Genomic DNA, 12,278 nt, shown 5'->3' with positions numbered 1-12,278 from the left:
AATGGGGAAGGAGCTTACAGGGAGAAGAGAATGGAAAGATAGGTGGGCGCTGACCACAGAGGGCCTTGCTGGCTCTAGGGCTTGGGTGTAATGTTCGCTCCCATAAGGACCCACTGCATGGGGGCAGCGTGACCAACATCCTCTTTGGCAAGAAGAAGACTGCTGCTGCATGGAGGATGGGCTGTGGAAAGGGAATACATTCAAATCAGGGAAATCAGTTAGTGGTTTGGTGCAGGGTTAAATAGCACTGGTGGTGAGACATGGTGAACTTGGAATATATTTTGAAGGCAGACTTGTTTGCGTGTGGGAGAAGAGAGACTGCAAGGTCATAGGTGAGTCCTTGGATCTGGGCCTGATCAACTGTTGGAAGAAGAAAAGACTTGGGGTCAAGGCTATGTTAAATTTGAGATGGTTTTGGATTCTAAAGAAAAGGTGTTGATAAGAAAGGATGCCTGGTCTAGAAATAACATGACACATCCTCAGCTTTTGGAAGGCAGTTGAAGCCACAAAACCGGGTAAGATCACCTGTGGTGGGTAGAGGGGAGAAGATAGGTGAGGTCTGTACCCTGAAGACACTCTGTGAACAACTGTTACATTGGTGACTCTTGGTCAACCACAGGGGTCCTTGGTACCCCTCTATCACATTGACTCTGGGTTAGCCGTGTGACTAGATTTGGCCAATGAGATATTAACAAGCAAAGTACAAGTGAAGGTTTTTTAAGTGTTTGCCCCTTGGGGTTTACTCTTGTGGAACACCCACCCTTGGAAACCAGCCACCATGCTGTGAGGAAACCCAAGGAGCCACATGGAGAGGCTCCCAGCTGGTAGTCAGTACCAACTGCCAACCACATGACTGAGGCCATTTTGGACCTTTCAGATGTCCCAGCATCCCTGGGAGATACCATAGGAAGCAGAAGTATATCTTGATCAACCAGAGAGTTGTAAGATATAATAAATAGTTGTTTTGGGTGACCGAGTTTTGGGGGTGGTTTTAATAAGGTATTAGATAACCTAAATATTCTCCTCAACATTTATAGGTAGAAGTAGAAGCAGAAGCAGCAGCAGGGCGACTGGGAAAGAGACCCCTTTCTCAGACAGAGGAGGACAACCAGGTGCAAAGTATTCAGAAGCTTAGAGAAGAAACACAAGTGTCGAGGGGTCGATTGAGATGAGGGTAGCAGCCATCCTTGGCAACCTTGATCCGACTCTTGAGACAATGGGAATGGAGCCCTACTGGAGGAGAGAATGGAGGGACAATGCGTATGCAGAATTATGTAATCCTATTCTGGAATTTTACTGTCACAGAGAGGAGAAAAAGAGGGTACTAGCTAAAGAGTGATACAAAGTTAAGGACGTGAGTTTGAGGTTTAAATGCTGATGGGGAGGGGTCCCTGGCTGGCTCAGTCTGTTGAGCGTCCGACTCTTGATTTCAGCTTAGGTCATGATCTCAGGGTCATGGGATTGAGCCCCACATCAGGCTCTGCACTGAGTGTGGAGCCTGCTTGGGATTCTCTCTCTCTCTCTCCCTCTGCCCCTCTCCCCTGCAAGAGTTCTTTTTCTCAAAATAAAATAAAATAAAATAAAATAAAATAAATTTTAAAATGCCGATGGGAACCTTGTTCTATTGCTGCTGTTCTAGTTGTCTCTTTTCCCTGATCATTCCTAATCTTCTTTCTGTTCTTTACTTAATACTTTTTTAAATTATAGAACTTCTTAATATTTTTTTAAATTATAGAACTAATTGTAAAACTATATATAATTAGCTCATTTATTAACCTGATTATTTATTATTATCTCCCTTCCATTAGACTGGGATTTGGCTGTTTTGTTCCCTGATGTATTCTAAGTACCCAGAACTGTGCCTGGCATAGAGGGAATGCTTAGTACATATGGAATGAATGGATGGATAGATGAATGAATGAATGAATGAATGAATGAATATGAGTCTTTGATTATGAGAAGGGAAAGGTTGAAAAGCGGAAGACTCAAAAATCAGTCAGGAACAAAGTAAAGAAAACTAGCATAACCTTCTTATCGAGCCATTGACCTGAAGATTGTAGAGCCTGAGCCCTGGCTCCCTACTTTTCCCATTAGCTCCAAGAAGGCAGAAGGACAGGATGGGGCTTTCCGGGAGTTTTCCTCTGGTTATCTCAGTCATTTCAGATTCTCTGGAATCCTCTGAATTTTCTACTAGAGCCCAGGGATCCTTCAGCCATGGCTTATTCTGCTTGGCCATGTGTGCGGTCAATGTAGAATGTTATTTGGGCTTATCAGGCAGGATCCAGAGCCTGTACCCCAGTGGAGAGGTACACACCTAGTGGAAACTGAATGCTGCTTTTGGAGAGAATTTTAAGGCATGGGTGGTCAGCTGTCTCTTTGGGAGAAGTAAATGGTAGAGTATGGAGGCCACCTTCCTTGCATCAGTGGTCTCAGAAAATAAGAGGACTCACTAACTGATGAATCAATTAACACTTCCTCAATGTCAGGCCCGATTTTCAACTCTGGGGACCTAGAGATGAACAGCACATGGTTTATTAAGGAGTCTATGATGTCATGATGAGGATGGACAAGTAAACCATTTCAACTCTGGGGACCTAGAGATGAACAGCACATGGTTTATTAAGGAGCCTATATGATGTCATGATGAGGTCGGACAAGTAAACCAACAGGATTGACCCGAACCTCCTGGTTTCCACCAGCTGGTCCTACAGCTCCGTCCAGGTGACCCATCTTTCATGGACTCGGCTCTCATTCTGTCCCCGGAAAACTGTGTCCTCCACGGGCCACTCCAGCAGAGGTGTGGTAACGACGTCCACGATTGCTTGGTGCCTGGTACCTCCGCGTCCCTTCTTTACAACTCAACCAGTTGTTCCTCCAGTGATGCCACCTTCAAGTCCCCCGTGTGTTTTCCATCTCCTGCAGGGAGCTAGACTAATGTGCCTGGGGAGAGGTATCTCGACCATCCGTTCTCTCGATGGATCCATTCTCCTCTGTGGCAGGCACTGTGGCCAAGCACAAATTCCAGTAAGGTCTGGCTTCCATCTTCACAGAACATACAGACTGGTCAGGGAGGCAGCTCATTAAGTTGAAGAACAAAGCGGTGTCAAAACAGCATAATAATAGGACCTCAGAGGCAAAGGCATCTCAGTCAAACGAGGGGAAGCAGGTGTAAGAGGGAGTACAGGCAACGATGAGAAAGATGTAGCTGGGGAATTGGAATAAACAAGATGAAAGCAGGTGGGTAGAATGGGAGGCTCAGGACAGCAGTGAGCATTAAGGAAACTACATGTAGTTCACTAAGATTGAGTCAAAAGGTGTGAGAGGAAATTGGAAGAGGCAGATGGGCAGGCATGCAGTGGCCGTGCCATGGGGGCTCTTGGATAGCTAAGGACCGTGGGATTTATCCTGAGAGAATAGGAGGACCCAGGCAGGGTTTTATGTTAGAGAACAAGAATGATATTTATGAATTAGGTCAGGCAGCATGCAGAAGAGCGATTGTGGTGGTTGGAGGAAAATTAAGGTGGTGAGCCTCCAGGCAAAGAGAGGCAGCAAGATGGCTGCAGTGGATGAGGCAGAGAAGAGCCATGAGACAACATGTCAGGGAGGCAGAGTGCCACAAAGTTGGGGGACTTAGTAACTGTGAGCAGTGGGGAAGGGGACAGGATCTTGGTTGATGGTTCGAACTTTCTGGTTCAAGCAATTTGATGAATAACGAATGACATCATTCACAGAAATCAGCAGGACTGAAGGAGGGTCCACTCTGGAGAAAGAAGCATCAAGCGTCTTGTTTTGGAGGTAGTCAGTGAGAAGCCGATGAAATGACCAAGCACGCGGGAGGCAGCGCAAGGGGCAGTGCTGTTCTGGACCCAAACTTGAGTGTGAAGTCAAGTCAGAAAGGGAGCTGGTTTTCAGCTGCCAAGCTCTGCCTGGGAAAGAGGTTCTCACCACCTTCCTCCCTCTGCAGCGACCTCTGACGCCGGAGCTACCCCCCATGCCACATCCACCCCGCTGGGCCCGTTCATTCTCGTCCTGAGGTTTTCTGCAAATTGAATCCTACAGACCTGGCTTTCTCATATCCGTTCCAGACATTCGTGACTAATATTAACTGGAGCTGTAGCATATGAGAACGAAGGCAAAAGCTTGTTGTAAAATCCTTATAGCTTTTCCAGAACTCCGAGACCAAAGTCCCATTATCTCAGAACAGAGAGGAAGTGGAGGGAGGGGGAGAAGGACGAAGCGGGATCACAGGGCCTGGCACGGCGTCCCCCGGAGAACACGTGCTTTCCAAACCAGCTTTGCACCGCGTGGGCCAGCCAAGGACTGGGGCCAGCAACATCAATCCTGCAGCCAAAGATGACTAGTGGAACCCAGCACCATGGAGGAAATCCTTCCAAGTATCATTTATTTTAAAAATCCTCAAGGATATGGGTATTTTGTTTGGAAGTAACTGAGTTGGTTTTTTGAACTCTTTGAGGGCCTCTTCTCGGCTTCATTGGTGACTTCATACATTCCAGTGCCTTGAAGTGCCAGCCGTGTGCCAACAACACCCAGAGGCACACCTCCAGCTTGTCTACTCCTCAGAACCCCAGACTCACGTGTCCGATGGATATATTACAGACATCCCAAGGACAGCATGTCCCAATCCGGGCTTTTGTGGGACCTCCAAAGTTGTTCCTCCCAACACTCTTTCCATGTAGGTCGAAGTCACCACCAACCACTCATTTGCTAATGTGAGAAAAATGGGATGCTTCCTTACCTAGCCTCTTAACAAAGCCTCTCGACTTTACCTCTTAAGTGGATCTTGAATCCGGTGACCCGTCTCCTTCCCCATTGCCGCCGCTCTGGTCCAAGCTTTCTGTCCATCTCCGTGGACGATGGGAGCAGACTGCTAACTGATCATCAGAGGGAGGGAGGGAGTAGAATCAGCACTTGAGAACTTGGGAAAAAAAGATAAAAACCTCTTTTAAAGTTTCTTTGGACCCAGGGTGCACTTGATATATGGAATTAAATCCCTGTTAATTTCAAATGAGTCTCTAAATATATACAATTTGGGGCGCCTGGGTGGCGCAGTCGGTTAAGCGTCCGACTTCAGCCAGGTCACGATCTCGCGGTCCGTGAGTTCGAGCCCCGCGTCGGGCTCTGGGCTGATGGCTCGGAGCCTGGAGCCTGTTTCTGATTCTGTGTCTCCCTCTCTCTCTGCCCCTCCCCCGTTCATGCTCTGTCTCTCTCTGTCCCAAAAATAAATAAAAAACATTGAAAAAAAATTTAAAAAAAAGTAAATATATACAATTTGAGTGATAAACTGTAGTTTCAGAATATTGGAGAAATGACGTATGCTAGTCCTTTGAAAATGCTGGTTAATGAAGAGGTATGGCATTCATCATCTCTTAGATGATCTCCCTCACTCTTTCTCTTTAAGAAACTAGAAAATCAATGTTTTAACATTAAGCAAAATTTTTTTTAAAAAGTAGAATACGGTTTACTTATGTCACGTGACCTCAACTACAGAAAAAAAGCCTGGAAAGAGAAACACATAGTTAACAGAGACACCGGAGAGTTTATGGGGTCAAGGTTCAGTTTTTTCATTGTATTTTGTGGTTCAAAATTTTGTAATAAACCTCTCTTTCTTTTATATCCACAAAATAAAACAATTTAAAAATTATCTTTAAAAATAATAGAACAGGGGCGCCTGGGTGGCGCAGTCGGTTAAGCGTCCGACTTCAGCTCAGGTCACGATCTCACGGTCTGTGAGTTCGAGCCCCGCGTCGGGCTCTGGGCTGATGGCTCAGAGCCTGGAGCCTGTTTCCGATTCTGTGTCTCCCTCTCTCTCTGCCCCTCCCCCGTTCATGCTCTGTCTCTCTCTGTCCCAAAAATAAATTAAAAAAAAAGTTGAAAAAAAAATTTAAAAATAATAGAACATACTGAGCATTCACACAGCCTGGAGCATACTGTGCTCTAAGGATTTCAGGATGATGATTCTGAATGTGGATTCGCACTGGCCATTCTTTGGCTGTGGTTGTAGAAGGTGGAGGAGTGAGCTGAACTTAAATGCAGCTTTTGGAGTCCATTCTAGAAAATACCCTATCTACTGGCCATTGTTATCGAGGTCAGTTTTTTTTTTTAAACCTATTCTCTCTCTCGTGTGTTGCTCTGTCCACTTAATAACACATTAATTTCTTTTAAGAAATCATCAGGGCCAGGATGCCTGGGTGGCTCAGTTGGTTAAGCGTCCTACTCTTGGTTTCAGCTCAGGTCGTGATCTCATGGCTCATGGGGTTGAGTCCCGTGTCGGGCTCTGTGCTGACAGTGGAGACTGCTTGGGATTCTCTCTCTCCCTCTTTCTCTGGCCCTCCCCTGCTCATGCCCCCCTCCCAAATAAATAAATAAACATTTTTTAAAAACCATCAAAAAATGACTTCTATCAGGGAAATAAAATTTCAGACAGTATGGGAAGCTCATGCACTAGAAGTCGCTATCTTTGATTTTTTTTGTTCATAATTCCAATGGTATATAATTACAAAACATTAAATAGCTTGCCCATACTCCATATTTATAAATGTTAAAATGTGTGTATTATCTTCTCCCATCTCATTTTTCCCTTCTCTTTCCTCTTATCACACTGCCTTTGTGTTGATTCTAGAACATTCCGTGCTTTCTGAGCTCAGGGCCCATGCACATCCTGGCTCCTCTGCCTGGATGGCTCTCGCCCGGGCATCCACATGGAGGGTGGCCTGACCTCGCTCATCCCCTGCCCACTGTCACCTCCTAAAGAGGCTTTCTCACCACGTGCTTCACGACATCTGCTTGCCCCGCCCACTCCCCCCCCACCCTTTACCGCCACCACCACACAGCCTGCTCCTTCATACGTGGGTGTCATTTGTCTGTCTCCTTCACAACAATGGAAGCACCCCAGATTAGTGCTTTTTGTTTGTTTCAATTCTATGTTTTCCCTCCCAGAGCAATGCCTGGCACATGGCAGGTTCCTAATAAATATTTACTGAGTGAATTGATGAGACACTAATCACCACTCCCCTCCCTCTCCCAACCTTGCTTTTTTATGGGTTATGTTTCGCTTCGTAATTATTTCTGGTCCATTAGCTATATGTGGGGTCTATTCATCGTCTACAAGCTCCCCCCACCCCCAACACCCTACATTTTTCTTCACCCCACGTGCTTCTCCTGTCTCTGGCTTCTGACAGCTTCTATCGACCATCCCATTGCACAAGATGTGTCCTTCTGCGGTGCTGATATCACCCTTGCTGTCATTTCTCCCATGATCTTCTCTGCAGCCACTCTGGGACTTGCCACGCTCGGCCAGGTGCATGCCATGCACATTTTCTGTCTTGGCATCTGCTTCCCCTTTGTGGGGACGGTCTTCTCTGTAAGCCACCGAAAACTCCAGTCCCACTCACCAGTGTTTTTACTCTAGTTATTACTTTCATTTACTCAACAATGTACAGTGTCCTTCCATTAAGTCAGTGGGTTTTTCACCTACTGGAATCTTTTCATTTTCCTGAACCTCTTGATGCATGGCGATGCACGCATGTACATGGGGTCAGAGTGCATATGATTTCAGTCTCATGGTCATGCTCGTTCTTCTTTCCCCTTTTGCCTTCCTCACCCTCTTCCTTACCCTGTGACCACCCCCATCCTGAGGAAGCGGTGTTGTCGGTCTGGTGGGCACTCTCTCCCACTGTCTACTCAGCTCATCCAATCATCCGCGTACGTAGGCATCCCTGGGCAGGCTTTTTCATTTGAATCCTTGTTTGCTTTACCAAGATGACATAATATAAACACACCTCTTTGCATCTTATTTTTATCACTTAATAACAAGTCATAGATCCCATTGCCATAATTTGAGTATATTCTTTAAGTAATCTCACAATATTCCACAGTATAGCATAATATTATTTATTTAAACATTCACCTAACTCTGTGTGTGTGTGTGTGTGTGTGTGTGTGTGTGTGCCAGTGCTTTTCATTTCTGTGGCGCTGAATCCTAAAAGGGGATCTCTAGATTAAAGAATATATGTTTTAACGTTTGAGTCGATGCTGCCTTGCTTTGTAAAACTGAGAAGGGCAATTTGCATTTCCACTAGCATTAGGTGTTACTATTTTGAGATGTGTCCATCAGATGGTTGTAGAATGATGTTTCATCATTATGTTAATTTTTATTTCCCTGACGTCTAGCAAATTTAAGGATCTTTTCGTATGTTGGTGGTTCATTTTGATTGCTTTATTTTATAGTTTTACCTACTTTATTGGGTGGTTTGTGATTTTCTTATCAATTTATAGAAGAGATCTCTGTATATTACAGCTATGTTTCTTCTACCTGTCGTCTTTATTATTGCTGCAGTAAAGTTTTGGGAATTGGATTAAATTAATATTCTAATGAGTCCTGCATTGGTTAACCCAAAGAAAAATGCCCTGAGCCTTAAACCTCTTATTTCCTTTTCGCCTATCTACCTGCACTGACTTTATCTTCTCTCGCTCTTCAGGAAGTAGCGGGATAGGGGGAAAGGAGGAAATTGACATGTGGAAGCATATTCTATATGCCTTATGTGGGCTGCCCAATTTGCATATTATCTTATTTAATTAAACGAGATTTAACACATTTGAATCCTCACTTTGTTGATAAAGAAGCAGAGGGTCAGAGAAGTTAATTTACTTCTCAATGTCATAGAAATGACAGAGTCAAGATTTGAACCTCTGTCTGTCTGGCTCTAAAACCTGTTCTTTCAAATGCTCTCCAATGACTGCTGGACTCATTTCAGGCTCACAGCCACCTTGTGGGATTGTGAGGCAGGCTCCATCAGCCCCTTTCTCAGACTCAGAGGAGGTGGGTTTCTGCCCTCAAATCTAGAACTGTTTCAACCCTGGCGCCTGCCCACCCCTTTTCACCGGAGCTGGGAGCGCACTGGGGCAGGATGGCGAGGCAGCCGCTGGACGATCTTGTGTCTCTCAGTGAATTCTCTGCTCTCCAGAGGAGCAGAGATGCCCCCTGCTTTGCCAAGGTTCCAAGAACGCCCTCGGGTCAGGAGGTCTCCCCCCGCCCCACCTCGGGGGCTCAGGTGGGCAGGAGGGAGAGAAGAAACATGCATAAGGGGAGAGACCCTGAAATCCCCAGGACAAATATAACAGCAAAGTTTCAGAAACTCAGAAATGACTAGAAGCAAAAGAAAAGTATTCTGGTTGCCCAATATTTACATAAGAAGCTGCTTACATTTTCCTTTCCTGTTTTTAACTTATGAGCCGGCCCACAGACGTGGACACTCACCCACATGCACATAAGGATGCGCGCCCAGATACATGTGTCCCACACGTGTCTCGCCATGGACAACAGTGCCCCTGGGAACGCGTCTATTTTCCTTCCCAGGCCTGTGTCTTCGTTCTTCATACGAAGAAGTCTACGTTTGCGTTTTTCCAGAAGAAACCAAGATAAGAATTCAAGTACAAGGGAATTTTTTTGGGGGGGGGGCGGTGGTGATCTGGAATACGACATTATGAAAACGGCCAAGTGAGGCAGGGGCTGTAAGGAATATTATCGATCCGCAATGATGACCGTGGCCAACAGGGACCCAGCCCCACTGAGGAGTTCTGGGGAGGACTGTAGAACCTGTCTCAGAATTATCTCACCCAAGAGGGGAGGACACTGGAATGTGCATCCCAGTCAACTCCCTCTCTGTCATGGTTGATGACTAGTGTGGAAAGAGAAATGCCAGCTTCCATATTGGCATGACCAATGTGCAGGTGCAGGACATAGCCAGGCCAAGCAGCCTTCCCATACGTCATCCACAGCGTCTGTTCTTATTCAACACCTGAGAGAAGTCCTTTCTTCTCTCTGAACCTCGGTTTCCCTCATCTGTCACGTGGGGAGAACATGGTTTCCCACAAGATTGAAATGGGGATTCCAGCATCCGCAACCTACTGAGTTGGCTCCCAAAAGAGATTGGTTTTCTGTCTCACCACCTGAACCCTTTGTCCCTTTCCAACTTCTGCTTGTCAGTATGTCCCAAGGCTCAGTTCCCGGGTCCCTCTCTTCTTTCGGACACACCCCCCTGGGTGATCTCATCTAACCCGAAAGCCTTGAATGTCATCTAGAGTGACATTCTGGACTCCCCTATTCTTGAGTCCTCTCTGCCTTCTTCCACACAGATCTGGAATATGGCACTTCTCACCTTGCCTCCTGTGGTCCCAGCCCAACTTCCCACTATCTTTTGCTTGGTTCATTGGAGGAGGTTTCTGCTGCTGAGTTTGGTTTTTACCCCGATTCCCTCTAAAGCCTTTTCTCCATGCCAAACCAGAAGGATTCTTTTATTTTTAAATTATTTTTTACTGTTTGTTTTTTAAAGTTGTATTTATTTGGAGAGAGAGGGAGAGGGAGAGAGAGAGAGAGAAAGAAAGGGAGAGTGGGGTGGGCGAGGGGCAGAGAGAGCTACAAGCAGGCTCCGCACTGTCAGCCTAGAGCCTGACGCGGGCCTCAAACTCACAAACTGTGTGATCGTGACCCATGCTGAAATCAGACGCCTCACCTGAGCTACCCAGGCGCCCTGAGGAATTTTTATAAGGTGAGCTGTATTATGTCGCTCTGTTCAGAGTCTTCTAATGTCTTACCATCCCATCTAAAGGAAAATCCAGACTCTTTACATTGGCTTCTAAGAGTGACTGGACCCTTGGCCTCAACTCAAAAACCTCATCTCCTCCCCTTCTCTCTCTGGCTCAGTTTACCCCATCTACTCTTACCCCCTCCTATCCTCCACAGTCCAAGCACCCTCTCGCTTCAGGGACTTTGCACCTGCTGTTCCCTCGTCCCGGATGTTCTCTCCCAAAGATCCATCCTGCTCTTTCCTTCACCTCCTTCAAGACTTGGCTCAAATATCACCTCTCTGAGGTGATGGCCTCAGAGAGGCCACCCCATGTCAAATGGCAATGCTATCCCACCGTACCTTCTCTCCCTTCTGACTTGTTGTTCTTCGTAGCACTGACAACCATTTACTGCATTGTGAAATGTTTGTATTCATTTTATTTGTTGTTCATTTTCAACCCCCGGAGCCCCCCGTGGAATGGGACCCCCTGAAGACTTTCCTTTTCCTGTGTTCTGTTCACTGAAACCGATCAGATCGAGGGAAAGAACTAGTAGATGGTATGTGGCATAATGGTAGATGTAAGAAAACAAAAACACGCGGCAAAAAAAGGATGCAAAATAATACGCAAAGAATTAGCAGAATGACATAATTTTACGCACACCCACTCAGGAGACAAAAGGCCAGACGAAAATATGTCAAAACATTTATAATGGCTGTTTCTGGAATTCCTAGAGAGATTATGGGTGATGTTCAGTTTTTCTTTTTTTTTTAATTTATGCTGTTGTTTACATTTAAAACACTAAAAATGAATCCGTGTGACTTTTGCAGCTAAAGAAGCAATGGACATTTTAAGAGAAAAAAATCGGGGCCCTCAGTGAAATGTGGCTGTTGTCTTGGGCTGACTCCTTTGGACCCTGATTCTTTTTTTTTTTTTTTTCAACGTTTTTTTTTTTTTTTTTTTTGGGACAGAGAGAGACAGAGCATGAACGGGGGAGGGGCAGAGAGAGAGGGAGACACAGAACCGGAAACAGGGTCCAGGCTCCGAGCCATCAGCCCAGAGCCCGACGCGGGGCTCGAACTCCCGGGCCGCGAGATCGTGACCTGGCTGAAGTCGGACGCTTAACCGACTGCGCCACCCAGGCGCCCCATGGACCCTGATTCTTTATCGTGGGCAAGAATGTTTCTCGAGCACATTTTAGTGTGTGTGTCAGAGTTCACGCTCTCATTGGCAAATGCACACGTATCTTCTCCAAAGCCCAGATTCCAACTGCAGATCAACCAGGAGCTTCTACATAGTGAGCAAAGTCTTCTTCAATAACTTCCTGTAAATTGCCTGTAATACCACTGGGGGTTAAAATGTAGAACACCCAAAAATAATACGCAAGATGTACTCTGAATCAAGTGACTGCTCACTTTCTCCTCTTGTGACAGCCAAGAGGGCGGTGGGGAACGGCCACCGAGCTCTGCCTCACGCCTTGAGCAAAACCCGCCCTTCCAGTCTTTTCCTGGGATTCCGACACACAAAGACCGAGTCCTGGCAGAGACCGCGTCTATCTGGCGGGTGTCATGAGGGAGCAGATGGGGACACGGGCCAGATATGCAATCCCCATCAGTGCCTGGAGACTCCAGAATTCAGATGGCACCTGAGAGAAAAGGCAGAGGTGTCTCCCGACTGTTCACCCCCAAAGAGAT

The sequence above is a fragment of the Felis catus genome, chromosome F2, assembly GCF_018350175.1.
Source record: "Felis catus isolate Fca126 chromosome F2, F.catus_Fca126_mat1.0, whole genome shotgun sequence".
Taxonomy (NCBI): domain Eukaryota; kingdom Metazoa; phylum Chordata; class Mammalia; order Carnivora; family Felidae; genus Felis; species Felis catus.
The sequence above is the reverse complement of the archived record's forward strand: the minus strand, read 5'-3'. Positions refer to the sequence as shown.